General features: G+C 38.8%; 2 protein-coding genes across 5 annotated transcripts in view; both read right to left on the bottom strand.

Moving 5' to 3' along the window:
• The window catches only part of LOC127953355 (zinc finger protein 501-like), a 364,750-nt gene that overhangs the window by 119,561 nt on the left and 223,479 nt on the right, over window positions 1-21,710 (bottom strand). For 3 of the 4 annotated variants that reach the window (XR_008153141.1, XR_008153142.1, XR_008153144.1), the window contains exon 2: window positions 6,734-8,623. The gene's annotated coding sequence lies outside the window, so the exon portion shown is untranslated. Of the gene's footprint in view, window positions 1-6,733; window positions 8,624-17,931; window positions 18,518-21,710 lie in introns of those variants that run through there. The other variant, XR_008153143.1, reaches the window with a different exon arrangement.
• Window positions 1-21,710, bottom strand: part of LOC127953374 (zinc finger protein 271-like) — a 239,850-nt gene that overhangs the window by 180,488 nt on the left and 37,652 nt on the right. The gene's annotated exons all lie outside the window — the stretch shown is intronic.

Raw genomic sequence — 21,710 nt, 5'->3', positions numbered from 1 at the left:
TGTGGATTGTATTGCCTCCAAAATTGTATCACTGTTTCACTTAGATAACACTGCTGTTGAGAATGAGATTCTCACACTGCAAAATGACATTGAGATCAAATCCAGGGCAACATCTGACATGAATGGAGAGTTCTGGAACTTACTGACTGAACAAAAGTATCACAACCTCAGAAAATGTGCTTTCAACTTGACAGCACTTTTCGGGTCAACCTACTTGTGTGAGTGTGCTTTCTCTCACATGAAAATCATCAAGTCAAAGTACAGATCTACAATGACTGATGACCACCTTCTGGCCTGCTTAAGGCTTGCAACCAGCTCTTACTGCCCTGACTACGAGAAACTAGCTGCCTCCTCCCAGTGCCAGAGGTCCCTCTAAGGTAGAGAAATAACTTTATTATATGTTTTTGTTTTTATGCATATCTGAACGTTTCTGGTTATCGTTGCCTGCCCGTGTCTCTGACCATTGCTATCTCTAACTTTCTCTGTCTGCAGACTACCAATTTACCCTAGCCTGTTTCTGGATTCTGATTGTTCTGCTGCCTGCTTACTGACCCAAGCCTGGTTCTCGACTCGCCTCTGTTTGATCCCTGAAACTGTCTATCTATGCAGATATTTACCTTTGCCTAGAGTTTCTGTTTAATACATTGTTGCAAATGGATCTGTCTCTGCCTTCTGATTCACAACAGATTTATTATATATGGATTAGAGATACTTTTCTGTTTGTCTTGAGTATATTAAAATCTGCAGATGCACTGTGAGTAGCGACTGGCTTTCTGTTTGGAGTGGTAGATCTCGGCACACTGATAAATCTAAAAGTAGATCTTTGTTCAAAAAAGGTTGGGCTCCCCTGGTCTAGGACAAGTTTGAAAAAGTCAATTTTTCATAAAATTGAAAATAGCAAAAAAAAAAAAACTAAGCCCATTCCGAGTTCATTCGACTTGGCATGAGCCAATGAATTTTTTTAAAAAAATTGAAAATAGCGAAAAAACTAAACCTTGTGATTTTTGAATTGTGGGGTTGAGCCAAGGATTCAGAGGAAAAAATTAATTTTATTTTCTGGCTTACGGTTCAAAAGTTATTAGCATAGAAACATTGAAAATTTGGACAAGTGGTGGCACTAGAGTTGGAGTTAGAGACTTCAAATTTGCTATGGTTAATGTTGGGACTTCCCTCTATCAGTGTGCCAAATCTCACAACATTCCTGCAATCGGTTCTATGGGATGCCATAGACTTGCGGAGGAAGAAACGGAAAAAGACATTTAAATTTATTCATTTAGCTGATGGTTTTATCCAAAGCGACTTACAATTGCAATATACAGTATTGTTCAAAATAATAGCAGTACAATGTGACTAACCAGAATAATCAAGGTTTTTCGTATATTTTTTTATTGCTACGTGGCAAACAAGTTACCAGTAGGTTCAGTAGATTCTCAGAAAACAAATGAGACCCAGCATTCATGATATGCACGCTCTTAAGGCTGTGCAATTGGGCAATTAGTTGAATTAGTTGAAAGGGGTGTGTTCAAAAAAATAGCAGTGTGGCATTCAATCACTGAGGTCATCAATTTTGTGAAGAATCAGGTGTGAATCAGGTGGCCCCTATTTAAGGATGAAGCCAACACTTGTTGAACATGCATTTGAAAGCTGAGGAAAATGGGTCGTTCAAGACATTGTTCAGAAGAACAGCGTACTTTGATTAAAAAGTTGATTAGAGAGGGGAAAACCTATAAAGAGGTGAAAAAAATGATAGGCTGTTCAGCTAAAATGATCTCCAATGCCTTAAAATGGAGAGCAAAACCAGAGAGACGTGGAAGAAAACGGAAGACAACCATCAAAATGGATAGAAAAATAACCAGAATGGCAAAGGCTCAGCCAATGATCACCTCCAGGATGATCAAAGACAGTCTGGAGTTACCTGTAAGTACTGTGACAGTTAGAAGACGTCTGTGTGAAGCTAATCTATTTTCAAGAATCCCCCGCAAAGTCCCTCTGTTAAAAAAAAGGCATGTGCAGAAGAGGTTACAATTTGCCAAAGAACACATCAACTGGCCTAAAGAGAAATGGAGGAACATTTTGTGGACTGATGAGAGTAAAATTGTTCTTTTTGGGTCCAAGGGCCACAGGCAGTTTGTGAGACGACCCCCAAACTTCAATTCAATTCAAGCCACAGTACACAGTGAAGACAGTGAAGCATGGAGGTGCAAGCATCATGATATGGGCATGTTTCTCCTACTATGGTGTTGGGCCTATTTATCGCATACCAGGGATCATGGATCAGTTTGCATATGTTAAAATACTTGAAGAGGTCATGTTGCCCTATGCTGAAGAGGACATGCCCTTGAAATGGTTGTTTCAACAAGACAATGACCCAAAACACACTAGTAAACGGGCAAAGTCTTGGTTCCAAACCAACAAAATTAATGTTATGGAGTGGCCAGCCCAATCTCCAGACCTTAATCCAATTGAGAACTTGTGGGGTGATATCAAAAATGCTGTTTCTGAAGCAAAACCAAGAAATGTGAATGAATTGTGGAATGTTGTTAAAGAATCATGGAGTGGAATAACAGCTGAGAGGTGCCACAAGTTGGTTGACTCCATGCCACACAGATGTCAAGCAGTTTTAAAAAACTGTGGTCATACAACTAAATATTAGTTTAGTGATTCACGGGATTGCTAAATCCCAGAAAAAAAAAAATGTTTGTACAAAATAGTTTTGAGTTTGTACAGTCAAAGGTAGACACTGCTATTTTTTTGAACACACCCCTTTCAACTAATTGCCCAATTGCACAGCCTTAAGAGCGTGCATATCATGAATGCTGGGTCTCATTTGTTTTCTAAGAATCTACTGAACCTACTGGTAACTTGTTTGCCACGTAGCAATAAAAAATATACTAAAAAACCTTGATTATTCTGGTTAGTCACATTGTACTGCTATTATTTTGAACAATACTGTATGTCAGAGGTCGCACCCCTCTGAGTAGCTAGGGGTTAAGTGTCTCGCTCAGGGACACATTGCTGTGTGGTCAGTGAATGGCTGCTGTTTCCAATGAATATGTGCACGAGGCACCAGCACGATCAAAAAGCTGAACTGCTAAATTTTTGGTCACACAGTAAAGACATAATTAAAGGTCCCATTGTACGTGCTTTTTTTAAGCTTTGATTGTGTTTACAGTGTGCAATATAACATGCGTTTATGTTTCACGTGTAAAAAACTGTATTTTTCACACAATTCACCTATCTGTATACCTCTGTTTTCACTGTCATAAAAACGGGCTGATGTCTTCCTTGTTCTATAAAGTCCCTCCTTCAGAAATACGTAACGAGTTCTGATTGGGCCAGCGTTTCCTGTGTTGTGATTCGACACCAGCTGAGCGCAGGCTGACCTTCTGCAAACGCGATTGGACTAGTTTTGGAGTAGTTATGTATTTATAGTCACAGGAGCGTTTTTACTAACGAGATGCACATGAAAATCACATTCGTTTTTTTGCACAGCCCAAACGTCTAGTTAACAAAGCTAAACAGCGTTGCCCTTTGTGTAATAAGTTACAGAAACTGTTAAACGCACCAACTTGAATAATAAAATACACTTACCGGTTGTGGTCCATAAACAACACCTTCTCCAGACAAAGAGGGAACTGCTCCATCTTTCAAGAATAATCTTTGTGTGAATCCGGCATTAAACTGATTGAGATTGAGAAAGTTGTCCTCAGCAAGCTGTCCTCAGCTAAATTTGCTGCACATAGTTTTACATGTGGATTATAATTTTCGGGAACCGAGTTAAACATTAATCTCCAATTACAGCATCCCTGGTAAGCCCAAACAAAGATGATTGGACTCAGGGCCGGCCCGCGGCCACGCCTCTTCCAATGTAGACAGCACTGCTTTTGTTAACACACAGCTCGTAGAAACGGGCCTGGCAGCTCGCGCCAGTTCTACACAGGGTGAAAGTTTCCTGATTGTGACGGAAGGCCGAATTTACATGACACATTATAAATGAGCATAGTCTGCGATAGATACAGTGCCAAAAAGAAGAGAAGAGGATAAAGACAGAGGTAAAGAACAATTTATTGCATAGGAGTAAGATACTATAATTTCATGGCAGTTATTTTTACCTTAAACTTAATGTTAGCAGTTGTTGAGTTCTGAGTCCCCAGACTGTGATTTTGTACAATCATGTCAGTTTTAAGACGCATTTTTTATTATCACTTTTTTATTAATGTTTTACTCTACAGTTGTGCAGTTTTGGGGGGATACAGTACAGGCCAAAAGTTTGGAAACATTACTATTTTTAATGTTTTTGAAAGAAGTTTCTTCTGCTCATCAAGCCTTTATTTGATCAAAAATACAGAAAAAATGTAATATTGTGATATTATTACAATTTAAAATAATTTGTTTTCAATTTATTATACTTTAAATTATCATTTATTTCTGTGATGCAAAGCTGAATTTTCAGCATCATTACTCCATTCTTCAGTGTCATATGTGACATCCAGTCTATCACATGATCCTCTAGAAATCATTCTAATATGATGATTTATTATGAGTGTTGGAAACAGTTCTGCTGTAATGTGTGTGTGTGTGTGTGTGTGTGTGTGTGTGTATATATATATATATATATATATATATATGCTAAATCATGAACACAATGACAGGGTGAAATAGGCTTTGATGCATGGGGCTAACTAAAGTTTAAAACATGGGATCACGAAGAAGGGGACCTTTAAAAAATGCAAAGTGTTATCAGTTTGAAAAATCAAGATTATAACAGCGTTAATACGAATTATTTCTAAATGCTGGACCATTCTGATTTCGCTCTGCATATGGAACCTGAAGATTTTTTTATTTATTTTTTTAAACCAAGAATGAACCAACATGAAAACATTTAGCTTTTAATCCTTATATACACACACACACACACACACACACACACACACACACACTGTAGACTGTATCTTAAGACTATTCCATGTCTGGCAGTAGTTTCGCGAATGATGACCCATTTTGGTTGTCTACCTACTGTACATTACTTTTTTCTCCATTAAAATTATGAAATCCCAGCACACGCTCCTAATAAATATTTGTTATTACAGCATCAACATTCACAGAACAGTTATTCTTAACTAAAGCAAGTGGCTGCTGTGTGCATGGTTTATATGGTTTGGTGGAAGGCCAGCAAAGAGCACTGCATTTATAATCTCTAAAATACATCTCAGTTCATGCGAATCTCACAAATCTGTTAACACACAATAAAAATATGCATAATGAACCTACATTTTCCTCTTACTTCAAACGAATGCTTAGTTTGTGGCTCATTATTAGCCTATTATTATTAATAACGAAACAGGCTAAAACAGTGGGATGACAAATTCTCTTATATTACACTCTGAACTTTTAACAAAATTAATAAGGAGAATATGTTTTATCCGCATTGTAACATAAAAATGTTTTTAAACGACTTTTGATTTCCCCTTTCTTTAAAACTATAGTAGTTTGTGGTTCATTGTTAGCCCATTAATTAAAACAAGCAATAAAATAGTACAATGGTACAAATTCTCATGGACATTTAAAGGCTTTTTACTTTTCTTGACCAAAGTTAATAAAATTGATATTGTAACCAAAATAAATAAGATATTTTCCCTCTTTTAAAACAAATGCTTAGTTTGTGGTTCAATGTTTTATTTATTTGAATTGAAAACAGCAACAATAATGACAAACTTGCTTTTTTAAAGGAATATTAAAATGAAGAAATGTAACCTTTTTTAACAAATTTTATGTTTAGATATTTCTAATTTGTGGAGTCCCATGAATCATTTTATTTTCCTGTATCCTGCACAAACACACACACACACACACACACAGAAGTCTTGTCCAGCGCCGCTCTCTGTTGCATCGGGTCTAGTGGGAGCAAGTCTGTAATCCACAATCACATGGCAGTTGCTTCAATGCATTTAAGGGTGTGGTCCTAGTCAAGAGAATCTCCTGAACTCCAAACTGAATGTCAGAATGGGAAAGAAAGGTGATTTAAGCAATTTTGAGCGTGGCATGGTTGTTGGTGCCAGACGGGCCGGTCTGAGTATTTCACAATCTGCTCAGTTACTGGGATTTTAACGCACAACCATTTCTAGGGTTTACAAAGAATGGTGTGAAAAGGGAAAAACATCCAGTATGCGCAGTCCTGTGGGCGAAAATGCCTGGTTGATGCTAGAGGTCAGAGGAGAATGGGCCGACTGATTCAAGCTGATAGAAGAGCAACTTTGACCTAAATAACCACTCGTTACAAACAAGGTATGCAGCAAAACATTTGTGAAGCCACAACACGCAGAATCTTGAGGCGGATGAGCTACAACAGCAGAAGACCCCTCCGGGTACCACTCATCTCCACTACAAATGGGAAAAAGAGGCTACAATTTGCACAAGCTCACCAAAATTGGACAGTTGAAGACTGGAAAAATGTTGCCTGGTCTGATGAGTGTCGATTTCTGTTGAGACATTCGGATGGTAGAGTCAGAATTTGGCGTAAACAGAATGAGAACATGGATCCATCATGCCTTGTTTCCACTGTGCAGGCTGGTGGTGGTGGTGTTATGGTGTGGGGGATGTTTTCTACTTCCAGCAGGATAATGCACCATGTCACAAAGTTCGAATCATTTCAAATTGGTTTCTTAAACATGACAATGAGTTCGCTGTACTAAAATGGCCCCCACAGTCACCAGATCTCAACCCAACAGAGCACCTTTGGGATGTGGTGGAACGGGAGCTGCGTGCCCTGGATGTGCATCGCACAAATCTCCATCAACTATCCCATCAATATGGGCCAACATTTCTAAAGAATGCTTTCAGCACCTTGTTGAATCAATGCCATGTAGAATTAAGGCAGTTCTGAAGGTGAAAGGGGGTCAAACACTGTATTGCTATGGTGTTCCTAATAATCAGAAAAATCATTGCGATGTGAATTGTTGTCCAATATCGTGCTGCTCTACTAGTAAGTTAAGTCAAGCTTACAGGCTCAGTAGCTTCTGCAGCATGAGCACAAATATGTAGTCCTCCATTGTTGTTGGTGTTAAATGACGTAGCGGTGTATGAATATGGTCAAGACGTGGGGTGATGACATCATTGTTTTACAAAACATATGGATTGGCAGTACAGAAAAACCCAAAGGTGTCATTTTCAGTTTTATCCACTCTGGGAACGTGTTTTTTTGAATTTTTTTTTATAGGGTTTTCATTCCCCCGAATGCTGGATCAGTCTGGACGAAACGCATATACCATACAAAATATTTACATATACAGCTAAATGCGTCCCCACGTGTACAGGGCCTTACTGTGGTTGGTTTTTGTATGACTGTGTATAACAGATGACTTAATGGAACGCTTCCCACGTACATTGCGGTGATGTGCTTTCTCTCCAGTGTGAATCCTCTCATGTGTTTTCAGACTCGATGAATCACTGAATTTCCTGTCACAGATTAAACACTTGTAAGGTTTCTTTCCTGTGTGAATCCTCTCATGTCTTTTCAGACTTGATGAAGCACTGAATCTCTGGTCACAGTGTGAACACTTGTAAGGTTTCTCTCCAGTGTGGATCCTCTCATGTTTTTTCAGACTTGATGAATCACCGAATCTCTGGTCACAGTGTGAACACTTGTAAGGTTTCTCTCCAGTGTGGATCCTCTCATGTTTTTTCAGACTTGATGAATCACTGAATCTCTTGTCACAGTGTGAACACTTGTAAGGTTTCTCTCCAGTGTGGATCCTCTCATGTTTTTTCAGATTTGATGACACACTGAATCTCTTGTCACAGTGTGAACACTTATAAGGTTTCTCTCCTGTGTGAGTGCTCTCATGTTTTTTCAGACATCCTGACCGACTGAATCTCTTGTCACAGTTTGAACACTTGTAAGGTTTCTCTCCATTGTGAATCCTCTCATGTGTTTTCAGATTTGATGATTGATTGAATCTCTTGTCACAGTGTGAACACTTGTAAGGTTTCTCTCCAGTGTGGATCCTCTCATGTTTTTTCAGACTTGATGATTGGCTGAATCTCTTGTCACAGTGTGAACACTTGTAAGGTTTCTCTCCAGTGTGAATCCTCTCATGTGTTTTCAGCTCTGTTGACACACAGAATCTCTTTTCACAGTGTGAACACTTATAAGGTTTCTCTCCAGTGTGGATCCTCTCATGTTTTTTCAGACTTGATGATTGGCTGAATCTCTTGTCACAGTGTGAACACTTATAAGGTTTCTCTCCAGTGTGAAATCTCTCATGTGTTTTCAGAGATGATAAATCACTGAATCTCTTGTCACAGTTTGAACACTTGTAAGGTTTCTCTCCAGTGTGGATGTTCATGTGATCCTTAAGGTTTGATGATTGTGTGAAAATCTTCCCGCACTGATTGCAAGTGAATGGTTTCTCTCCAGTATGAACTCTCATGTGATGCTTAAGATTTGATTTACATGCGAAACTCTTTCCACACTGAGTGCAGGTGAAAGATACCTTAACTCTTTTTTTCTTTAAATCTTTCTGTTTGGTTTGAGAGCAAGTCAAAGTTTTCCCACCAGTTTTGACATTATTTTTCTCCTTAACTTCACTCGATTCTTCATTTTCCTCTTTTTCTTCAATGAACTCTAAAATAAAAAAGTAAAAATTATATATTTTTGGTATATTATTAAAAGCTGAACAGTCTTGTCTACGGCTGTGATGATGGTAAAGTGGTAAAAATCTGCCACCATCACAGCCCTAGTAAAATTTATTTATTTCCTGTTTTATACAGACCGAAAAGACAATGATGCTTTAAAATGTTTACCGGGTCTATATATATATTAGTGGTGGGCCGTTAACGCAAGACTCTTATCGGGCAATAAAAAAAATATTGCCGTTAATCTATTCTTGGGAGCTGGGTCTATACGAAGCTATGATGACATTCACCTTGATATTTTATATAACTTACTCGCTGAGGACAGCCTAAAAAGATGCTCAGGACAGTTGACGGGCCACTGCTGCACATCGCCACGAAAGCTCATCTTTCTCACGTGTTGTTAAGCCATTCCGCTTGTCGATTTAAACATTAAAGCATCCAAACACAAGACATGGAAAAGCTGAACAGAGTAGCGCGTGCCGTTAGGTGCGCACGAGAGAGAGAGAGAGAGAGAGAGAGAGAGAGAGAGAGAGACGCGTATCACGGACAGCGACACTGACCGAGCTCTCTTCTGCGAAGTTCACCTCGAAGTTCCTCCTGCACCTGAACGAACAAATGCAAATCGCAGTTTGAACAAACAAAAAGATGTTAAAGAGCCCAATTCAGCACCGCGGTGTTCTGGTGTTCAGGGCTCACGCAGAGAAAGGCGTCTAAAAACACTTGAACATCGAATTAGCTTCGTTTTTGCTCTTGTGCCGACAAATACATACAAAATATGTCAAAATATCCACCTTTGAAATTATGCTAGAAAAAACTGTCAGTTATTTATCAAGTGGAAGTAAAAAGTTGAGGAAAAAAATGTGATGTGTATTATATTGGATGCGTTCATCGTCTCTTAAAGTGACCGCGCCTAATTTAGCTGCTGGCTGCTGTAATGTTAATCCAAGAAAATTAAAATGTAAATCACTCACTGCTCTTCACTGAATTACTTTGTAGTTTTAACAGTCAAACCAAAAATTATTCAGACACCAGGTATAATTTTTGATATATATATATATATATATATGGCAAAACTGTAATAATGTGAGAAATGTTGAAGGTGTCTGAATAAATGTAGGTTTGATTGTATATTTCATTTTTACATTGAAGACTATCCAGTGCTATTATTTGGTTTCTGTACCTTGACACCTACAAAAAAAAAAAAAAAAATTTTAAACATTGGTGTGAAACAGGAGTAATGTTGTTTGCGCCTTGTGCAATGTGGAATTAGTTTACAGCTTTTTCAAGCAGTTTGTGATGCAATTTGGAAACAGGAGATGAGCCTCTTTTCTAATGCACCATCTAGCTTGATAAACCCCTTCTCAAAGACTTACTGTTTGTCAATTTTATTTGGGTAACACACATATTCTGAATGCCGTCGGCAGAATTCGAATGAGCCATTTTAATCTAGATTAATCCGTTAACGTCAGTTATATAAAATATCAAGGTGAATGTCATCATAGCTTCGTATAGACCCAGGGTCCTAAGGCACTTCTGCCGGAAGAGTGCGCGCTCCAGTATAGCGAGGCTGAGCAGACATTTCACTGATCAGAGCGATTCACTGATCAGAGCGAGAGCGTCGCGAAAAGTCACAATAGAAGTGTGTTTTTGGTTGCCAGGGCAAGACAACCCTGCACAGATTACCAAAAAAAAAACAGCATTAAGGGACCAGTGGACGGAGTTTATTTTTACAGAGCATCAACGGAGTTGTGCAAGTGTTTTTGTTTGTTCCCTGCATTTCGAAGATGCTTGTTCACAAGGCCCAGTATGATGACGGATTTGCGTATCGTTTATTTCTTAAGGATGATGCAGTCCCAACGAAAAAGGGTCACGATCGTGTGTTGGAACCGCATGCGGTGAGTAAAACTGCTTCAAATATCTCTGCCTCCTTGTTAGTGTGTCCCCTCCCATGCCAGAGACCCTGGTTCGAGCCCCGCTCGGAGCGAGTCGTTGCTGCTGCTGCTCTCGTTCAGTTTCAGCCTCTGGATATGATTCTGGATCATAAATAAATGGCTGAATCTGACTGTAAGCCATGGTTTGTTTTGGATGATGGGTTTTCCCTCACGGTAATGTCACAGCTTCCACATCCTCTCAACGCAAAAGCCTATTCGCGCTCGTGATTCTTTAGCTCCGCCCACACGTCACGCCTCCAGCCGGTCGTGTTTTTCCGGGAAAAATCGGTACAGACTATCTTTTTCTTATGAATATAATAAAACTAAAGACCTTTTGGATTTATGAAGGATGCAGTACTACTCTATATGTACTCAAGATTAACAGGATATTGAGTGAAAACTAGCATTTCACCCCCCCTTTAAAAAATATACTGAAACTAACATTAAATATAAAAATACTGTTTTTAAAACAGCTAAGTTCATATATATAGTCGGACACAACTGTCATATCACTCGTCCTGTGACAAATCTGCCGCATCTGCGCACGGAGGTTAATGTTCGGAAAAATCAATCAACGGTGAAAATCAATAGTTGATTTAATTTAAAGTCCAACAGTTTAACACTAATATTGGGCATAAACGAACACGTTAAATATAAAGTATTTAAAACAGGTAAGTTCATATGTTTGGAGTAAAGTTGAATTGAACTGCTGCATCAGTCATACAGCGCTCTGGACCACGTGCCTCATGACGAGCTCAACAAACCGCCACAGAAACAAGAATGAGATGCATTCTAACACAACTGTGGCATTAAACTCAGTTAGTGAGGGCTCATTTAAAATAGTGCACATATATAGGCCATTCAGATTACTTGTTAAAGTGCAATGAAATACCTTCAATATCTGCAGACGATGTACGTCTGTTTGTGGATGGAGACTTTGTAACGGCCAAAACTCTGTATTTTCCATGCATCACATTATAGTACGGTGTGCATGAAAATAATAAAAAAGGCTGCAGAGCGAACTTATGATCCATAGTGGTTCTCACGTAGTCCTTCTAGTGTGCGTTATAATGATCAGTGAATGCGATTTTCCTGCACATCTCGTCAGTAAAGACGATCCTTTAATTAGAAGTATTATCTCCAGCACGTGTGTTCAGATCAGGGTTGCCAGGTTTTCACAACAAATCCTGCCCTGTTGCTTCTCAAAATTATTTTTCAGAATAAGACCGTACATACCTATACTTTTACTCTCAATACCTTATGTATATTAGAGTATGCAAGATAATACTTTTACTTAAAGGGTAGTTCAGCCAAAAATGACAACAATTCGACAACAATTAATGGTGAGCTCCTTTGCTCACCCTTAAGTTGTTCCAGGTTTGTTATTTTAATTTTTGGGGTTTTAAACATATGGTATTTGTAGTTACTAAAAATGGTTTACTTAAGTATCTCAATATTTCTTCTAATTACGTTTACATAGCGCTAAAAAATTCCTCTTTTCCTTCTTTCTCTAAATCAGATTGGACCCCTGTATTGCAGGGGTCTCTGAGGAGGTGCTGGCCATTCACCAAGAGACTCACCTCCTGAAGACCCCAAAACACATGGAGGCAGCGCTGGAATCAAACTGATGTTGTTTTCCTGATGTTAATCCTAAACTATGCTGTAAATGATTGTAAAAAGTACTTTCAATTACAGAGCAATTTGTTTTAATGTGTAAAAAATATATTTAACGGATGAGAAAAACAAAGTTTTGTGAAAAAATTTACAAACTGCATTAAACTTATTAAAAACTAGTGTTGTCACGGTACAAAAATTTCAGTATTCTGTACCGATACCAGTGAAAATCCACGGTTCTCGGTACCAAAAACAATTATTAAAATTAAAACGTTTTATCCCTAAAAATAAAACCAATGCCATTCTTTATACTTATTTACAATTGTGTTTAAAGTTTTTCTACAAGTTATATAATTATGAAAAACAGTAAACAAGTTTCACCCAAATTTAATTTGTCTTTTAATTTATGAAATTTAAACATTTTATTTTTGGTAAATAAAGGGGATTTACTATTAAACATGGAAGAAATATTTTGTGATTTATTTCTTTAAAAAAAATAAAGTTATGAATTTTTTCAACCGTAGTAGCAGTATCATATACATTTGACTAAATAATAGTAATATTTAGTAGCACAATGCCTTTATGTAAAAATGAACTTTTAATGAATGCATATTTGTCATTTTAACTGAACTTAAGACTGGTGGTGATGATTAAGATATTTTTGGTCATTGAGGGTTTCTGTAAAAAGAAAAAAAAAGTAATAGATCATATGAATTATTATTAAAAGATAATACTGCTAATAATTCTACTACCATACTAACAATATACAATGCACTATGAATTGATGAGCTGCTGGGTTCATGAATATTAATCACGTTGTATGCGTTTGGTCAAACTGATTTGCTGAAATCAAAACAGGGACGGTAATAGATAAATGCCAGCCAATGAAATTGCCATTTGCGCATTAGCTCCGCCCACTACTGGAAAAACGTCATATCTTCTTTTTGTTCGAAAAATATGAATAATTCTAAATGAACTCCATTATTTTGACAAGAGAAGACAACAAAGAATATAGTTTACATGTAGCGTGTTGATTCAGCGTGGAAAGACTCTCGCTCTCTCTTTGCATGTGTGAGAAAGCGATGGTGAGTCGTGCACCTTCACACAGAGTTTACGGAGCGTCAAATACAGGTGCGCTGTGCGTACATTGACATGAATCGAACAGTACAGATCGCTTGATGGAGAGAGAACTCTGAAGCTCAGATGCTGAAATTAATGCAAGCGTCACACGCTTCTGTCTATGTAGTAAACAAACCCAAACGTCTCTGCCATTTGATCATTCAAAGACGCACAGAACATGCAGGATTCATATTTCTTTTTTATTCATAACTTTTGCGGCTTAAAGGGTTAGTTCACTGAGATAGCAAAATTATGTAATTAATAACTTACCCTCATGTTGTTTCAAACCCGTAAGACAGGGGTTCCCAAACTTTTTAGCCCGCGACCCCATGATAAATGCGCTGCTGCCCCGCGACCCCCCCAAAAAAAACACCTCTCATCGCGTGAAATGTACAGCAAATCGATTTTATGCCCAGTCTCAAAGCACACGAAGTTATATTTTATTGTTCTGCGTGCAAAATCAGTGTTACAAGTCTGCATGAGCTGCTCGATATCCACCTGTTCTCTCTCGGAAAGTAACTGTTGGGTTGAACTCGTTCATTATTCTGCCATCAGGAACCAGTTGAGTAAGTCTGAGCTGCTCACACGCACACGCACACACACACTCATGCTAATCCACTAGATGTGTCACTTTATGCTTTCCATGGTGACGCGTCATTGCTTGTCACGTGACATACCGCAGCAACAACAGAGCTGAATTAATGATCTGCTTTTGTCATTTTTCCTTTTTTATTCAAAATATTAACAAATTTGTTAGATATGGCATGAAATAGCTGATATTCCGATTGTCAAATATATGCAAGTGGAAGTGTTTTGTTGTTTAAACACCTTTATAACGATCACGTTAGTTGAACTGTATGCGCGATGGGCGCCGCCATCTTAGTTTGTGCCGCAGACGCAGTTCAGAGAATCAGATCTGTTGGATTTACAACACGTGAATTCATCCACTTCTCCCGAAATACATAAAAGTAAGTGGCTGGTGAACTGGGAGAATAATGGAGTAAACTTTAAAGTTACTTACACAATGTGTATCTGATATGAATAAAATGTGTCTAATTATAATGAAAAAGATTATTATTGCCTCTTCCTTTGACATCAGTGTGTATTTTACAAACTCTAAATGTATTGTTTTTTCTAGTACTTATATGTCTGAAACCTAAAATAAACATTATGTGGTTGAAAACACTGAAAAGTTGTGATGACAGCTCTGAGCGCACTTGTCTCTGGCTCAGCGCCAGCCAACTCGCGAGAGCTCATTTGAATTTCACGTCATGCATTGACCGGTGTGGTCGTAACAGTTACACTCCAGGGACTAGCCTAGACTGACCACACCGGTGTGATCGTACGTGCGATGCGAAAGAGTTAAATTAATTGAAACAAAAATATATAAAGCCTATATCGAAATCATCTCGCGACCCCGGCCCCTACTTTGGGAACCACTGCCGTAAGACCTCTGTTTATCTCCAGAACACAGTTTAAGATATTTTAGATTTAGTCCAAGAGCTCTCAGTCCCTCCATTGAAGCTGTGTGTACGGTATACTGTCCATGTCCATTAAGGTAAGAAAAACATCTTCAAAGCAGTCCATGTGACATCAGAGGGTCGGTTAGAATTTTTTAAAGCATCGAAAATACATTTTGGTCCAAAAATAGCAAAAACGATGACTTTATTCAGCATTGTCTTCTCTTCCGTGTCTGTTGTGAGAGAGAGTTCAAAACAAAGCAGTCTGGATATCCGGTTCGCGAACGAATCATTCAGTTCGTCAAATCGAACTGAATCCTTTCAAATGGTTCGTATCTCTAATACGCATTAATCCACAAATTACTTAAGCTGTTAACTTTTTTAATGTGGCTGACACTCCCTCTGAGTTCAAACAAACCAATATCCCGGAGTAATGCATGCACTCAAACAGTACACTGACTGAACTGCTGTGAAGAGAGAACTGAAGATGAACACCGAGCCGAGCCAGATAAGAAGAACCGAGGAGCTGATGATAGTGCGCATGTGTGATTCAGCGTGAAGCAGACCGACACACAGAGCGTCTGAACCGAACTGATTCTTTTGGTGATTGATTCTGAACTGATTCTGTGCTAGTGTTATGAGCGCAGGTAAACCGAAGGCTTGAATCAAGGGCAATCATCGCAAATGACACCATTACGTCGAGCGCAAAAGAACCAGTGAACCGTTTTCTTCAACTGGTTTATTGAATCGAACTGTCTGAAAGAACTACTGGTGATCCAAAAACCGATGCAACCGGTTCTTGACTCGTGAATGAGTCAATCTTTTGTTCGTTATCTGGCTCGGCTCGGTGTTCATCTTCAGTTTTCTCCAGAACTTTGAAAAAGTACTACCTCACCAGCAGCGACTTTCTGAGGGGCAATTTTTTTACCAGAACTTTATTTAGTTCCTGGTTCCTGCAGTGGAAACACACCGAGTACAAGTACAGCCCAAAGTCTCTAGTTCCTGGCTAAAGTTCCTGTGGTGGAAACGCGGCTCTACTGTCATATGTGCAAGCCGTTCTGGAGGTTGACGTAGGCATCGAGCACATGCCTCTGAGATATGAGACTCTCACAAATATTGTTTACAAGAGCAAAGTTTCCTTACTTTAGCAAAGGAAAACCAGTCTCTACTTGGCTTACATTGAAATCCTCCTAATTAGGCTAATGCTTCTAGTTAGTGACCAGCGATTTGTTTTGGTGTCTCTCATCCAGTGTTGTTGTCGAGTCACCAACTGTCGAGTCCGAGTCGAGTCTCGAGTCTCAGTGTTCGAGTCCGAGTCCGAGTCACCAAAGAAGAGTCCGAGTCGAGTCCAAGTCGAGTCACCATTACCAGAGTTAGAGTCCGAGTCGAGTCTCGAGTCCCCAATTGAATTTTTTTTTTTTTGAGGAAACAATAGCAACCAACTGAGTTCGTAGGCATTGAAGTCCATTATATGAAAAAAACATCATGAAATGTTTTCCTTAAAAAAACATAATTTAAGAAAAAACGCCATGGATATCCTGGATGGCATTGGGAGGAGTAAATGATTAGGAAATTTTCATTTTTGTGTGAATTAATCCTTTAACACTGTATTACAGAAATACACTTGGCGAAAAAAAGAAACGTGCATATTACAATGAGTGTGAGTGTGTGTGTGTGAGAGAGAGAGAGAGCATTTGTGTGTGAGTGACCGAGTGATTTAGCGTGAGTGCGTTTGTATGTTTTCAAGTTAATGTGTGTGTGTGACGGCACGCGCATGGTCAGAAAGCAACATATAAGGGCCGTTCAAATATCGCGTCTTTTGCACGGTCAAGTTCGTTATGTCCAATGTACTGTAGGTGCGCGGTATGCGCGCTCATAACGGCAGCATCCAGGCGCGTCCGCACCGCATTGAGTTAAAAAACATCTAAACTTTTCAGAATACCGCAAGCGCACCGCGGGTCATGTGACAAGAACTAACAAATCAGCTTCATCCTTTCCCGCAAGTGCCCAAGCGCTTTGGAAAAAAAGTAAAGTGAAAGTAAAGTGAGTGACGTCAGTGCGTGTGTTGTCAAGCAAAGAGAGCGAGCGGTAGCAGTGTCTGTGAGGGAAAAGAATAGATCCTGGCCAGTCTTGGGCACGAAACATTTTTTATAACATTTTTAGTCAAAAACAACATAATGAATGTCCAAGTCTGATTTTATATATCCTTGAGTCCGAGTCCAAGTACGAGTCATCAGTCCACGAGTCCAAGTCGAGTCACGAGTCCAGAGAATGGAGTCTCGAGTCGGACTCGAGTCCTAAGAAAAGGGACTCGAGTCCAAAGAAAAGTGACTCGAGTCCGAGTCCAGGACTCGAGTACTCCATCACTGCTCTCATCCACGCTTCCATGTTCGTCACTAATCACAAGTGCATGTGTGTCCTACGTCATCTGCCCAGAACGGCTTGAATATATGACAGTCAGGAGAAGTGAGGAAAAAGTGTTTATACCATTTAAAATATGGATGCTTTTCTTACAAAAACACACCAATTCCCTACAGGAAGCCTTTATTCATCTCTTTTTATTACAGATGCGCATGCTTTATTTGACTACTTTTGGACTATTGAACAAAAACACCCTCTTACTCCAATTCTAATGCTTGGAAGAGCCAGGATAATTATTTATATAAGTCAGATTGGATTAATCTGGAATAAATCAGTCATATACACCTAAAGAGTTCTTGAGAGTTAATAAAACATGGCCTAATTTTCATTTTTGGGTGAACTAACCCTTTAATATCTTTCTTGTGGTGAACACAAAAGAAAAAAGATATTTTGATGAATGTGGGTAACCAAACAGTAGCTGGTGCACATTTGATAGTAGAAAAAATACTGTTCAACTGTCTGGTAATACACATTATTCAAAATAACATTTATCATGAGATCAGAATATTATTATGTTTTGTGAACAATGTTCTGTATGTGTATCATGGCCTTATTTCAGTGACTTAAAATACATTTTTCACTAACCACAAATAAACTTTGTTTTTTTTCGAAAACACAAACATGTAGGTTACGTCCATGCTGCACAGCATATTATTGTTGCACAGATTGTGCCGATTACAGTGTTATCAGACTTAAGTTATTAATATGTACCACAAACATTCATTAAAAATGAATGAAGAATAAACACCAACCTCCTTGTTCCTCGTGTTTTTTTTCTGTTTCCTTGTGTTTTATTCTCCAGGTTTCTGGTTCCTCGTGTTTAATTATCAAAGATTCTGGTTCCTCGTGTTTTATTTCTGTTTCCTCGTGTTTTATTCTCCAGGTTTTCGTTTCCTCGTGTTTTATTCTCCAGGTTTCTCTTTCCTCGTGTTTTATTTCTGGTTCCTCATGTTTTATTCTGCTGGTTTCTGGTTCACTCGTGTTCTCTTCTCTCTCTTCTTTCACAAACTCCATCTTCACAGCAGCAGATCTCAGTTCAGATGATAAACTCCTCCAGATATTCCTGCTAGCTTCAAAACTCAGTCACGACTGTGAGGACGAGGATATTACAGGTATTTACTGAACTGATTCAAAATCTGTATTTTTTTTTTCTTAGAAACTTGTCTAACTGTTTGTATTAAGGCAGCACACCGACATAACAACAACAGAGAGCGCGGTGAAACTGAACTTCTTCCTCTGAGGTTTACTGGTGTTTGTCAAACAAACGTGTGTGTTTAGCGCCTCCCGCTGGACTGGAGCGAAGCGACGAAAGGAAGAAAGACCTGTACTACGTCCGAAATCGTATACTGCGTACTGGGTATTTGAATTTGAATGTTCTACTCGACCGTTAGAACAGTACGTTCTATATGTGGGTAGTATGAATGGAACTCGGCGTACTACATCCTCAATGTTGGTGTCGTCACGTGACGTGCGTCTTCACAACAGCGCGAAAATGTAAAGAGCCCACTCGACTGCGCGAACATCGGCAATTGTTTAATTAATTAATATTAATTATTGTAGTTGTTACTGCTTTCATCTGCGTTTTAACATTGATAGGATCAACAGCTCAGAGGGGGAATAGGTCAGCTGCTCGTAGATCACACCTTCGTGGACAGCTTATACAATGTTTATAAAATTGCTTAAGTATTATCAGCTATTTAGCTTGCAAATTTTACCTCAGAATAAGAAGAGATGTCTATGAACACCGTGACAGAGGTTGATTTAGATCAGCGAAATTAAGTAGTTTATTGTTATGAATAATTAAAAATACACAGGACAAACAAGACACATGAAAAAATAAACTTGAATTAATGCATACATAAATATATATATATATATAGAGAGAGAGAGAGAGAGAAAGAGAGAGAGAGAGAGAGAGAGCGCAAGAAAGAGAAAAAGAGAATGAATACAATATATACATACGCTAAATAAATATTACAAATAGATACAATATATACATAATATATACAAAAAAAATAATATATACATAATATTCTAAAAAAAAATGTATATACACATTTACAGACTGTGAGCCCTATAACCTACTGCAACCTGAATGCTGCTGTGCCAATGCTTCGACTATACTCCGAAGATGGATCTGACCATCGCCCCAGCCTCTGGCTTTCACGACAGTCCATCATGTCCATCATCGCTGCTTTGAAGACAGACTCTGACCATGGCTCGGAAAAGGATATTGAGGTGCTGGTGTTCCTGTACTGGCTGGCTCATGCAGCATCATATCGGGTTGTATCTCTGGCCTTCGACATCCCAAAGGCCACAGTGCATGACATTGTGCACAGAATCAGCAGGGAAGTGGTCAGTATTTTGTATTCCCGACCCTGGACGACCTGGAGGAAGTGGGGGCAGGTTTTTGCTCAGCTTTTTGCATGGTGGCTGGTGCAATAGACGGATGCCACATCCGGATCAAGCCACAGCAAGTGAAGCCCCATGCTACTTCAACAGAAAGCTGTTCCACTCAGTCCAGCTGCAGGCCATCACTGACCACAAGGGGAAGTTCATCGACATCTTTGTCAGGTATCCTGGGTGTGTGCACGATGCCAGGGTGCTGAAGAACAGCCCCATTTACACTGGCCGCCTTTATTCACCTGCAGAAAAATGCATCCTTGGATGAATAAAGACTATTTAAAGACCAGAAAACCCTGTTTTCCCCTTCCAGTGCACAGCGTCTCCATCACTAAGACTCCTGTCGGCCCTCCTCGCGGCTGCACATGGTAACTGGGGATATCACAGCCCCAGGCTAATCGACAGGGGATCTCGGAGTTGCAGTGGTCCCCAGAGGTGCCACCCACCAACCACTGTCACACTGCCTATGGCAGTAGCCGCATTTCCACTGTCGGGCCGGTGCGAGCCAGGTTTTAAAGCCGGACGGGGCTCATAGCCTCGGGCCAGTAGCACCGAGGCCAGAATAGCGCTGGGTCCTCATGAACAACGTCATGCAACCTCATCATTTCACCAACAAAGAGAAGTTATCAGAAAACTAATAAGAAATAAATCACCGGAACATGCGCGATCACACACGCACATGATAAAAGCGGCTGTTTGTTTGCATGCTTTGTTAAATATTCAAACTCAAAAGCATCGATGTTTTAACTATAGAATAAGTGATACATTGATCATAATGATTCAATTTATCAGGACTCAAAATTAATCACACAGAAATACACTTATTTCTATTTTATTTATTTTCAACCCCAGATCGCTGAAGAGCGCATCATCTGATAACCATCGGATTCCTTTTTCATAGTCGTATTGATCGTCTGTAGATCGTCTGTTTGAGCTGTTAAATGAAACGTCTTCCCTACCTCTAAATGACATCTATACGACGTATCTTTATCACCCGAAATATGCCGGCATGTCCGTCGAGAACGGGAAGCTGCTACTTGATTAATTTAAAGGGAAATACTTGAAGAAATAACGATCATTTAAAATCCATATTCTGTGATTTGTTCTTTGTACAGGAACGTATATAGCATGTTTAAAAGCAAACATCACATTATTTTGTAGACATACATTTATTTATTAAATGTGTTATATTCCATTGATGTTTTCAAGGAGACACAAACACTTTTTCTTTACTTATGTGCACAGAATTACACTGTGCGCTTTACGTTAACATTTATATTGCTCTTAGTGATCAGACAAAAGGTGACATACTTTACTGGAAACAAACGAGAAAAGCACAAAAAAGGGTTTTAACCACGTAATCCATCATGCACTTTTAAATCGGTTTGTCCAACTATCCCTGTTAATGGAGATAAACGCGTGTAAGATCATTGACTACTTGTAGGTTTTAAGTGTTCAACATTACAAGATTAGTGATTGTACTTAACGATTAAATGTAAACATATATATATATATATATATATATATATATATATATATATATGATGAGCAAGTTACTCCAAATAAAGTAACTACAGTATGATTATTTTGTACAGTACTTCAAATGTAATAACATTACTGTACTATTTACACTCTTGTAAATGTTAAACTTGAGATGTTTGTTAAATTCACTATTGTTTTAGACAAATGTTCAATAGTCTATACAGTATTTAATGCAATTACTGTACATCCTGCCTATAAATTAACTACAGCATAATTATGAGCAATAGACAACTCAATAATTAGTCACACCAACACTTACCTGTCTACATAACTATATAACTTCCTGGAAAGTTCAGCTTCAAGCCTTCTCAAACACCGCTGAACCTGCTATTTGTGGTTAACTACAGACAGGGCTGTTGGATCAGTGTTGACCTAATTGATCACCCCGTTTTTTATAATTAAGGGCTGATTCATGGCTTCAGTTCATGTAGTTCTTTACCTTCACAGCATATATTAAAAATGTAAAATGTACACCTAGCCATGGCTTACCTCACATATTACATTTAATATTTTATTTAAAAGCACCATTAAAATGGTTTCAGTATCTATTGAGAATGGTTACAAAGACACTCATTTTTAGATATTT

Source organism: Carassius gibelio, chromosome B3, assembly GCF_023724105.1.
Source record: "Carassius gibelio isolate Cgi1373 ecotype wild population from Czech Republic chromosome B3, carGib1.2-hapl.c, whole genome shotgun sequence".
Lineage (NCBI taxonomy): Eukaryota > Metazoa > Chordata > Actinopteri > Cypriniformes > Cyprinidae > Carassius > Carassius gibelio.
This window is presented reverse-complemented; position numbering and strand designations above follow the sequence as displayed.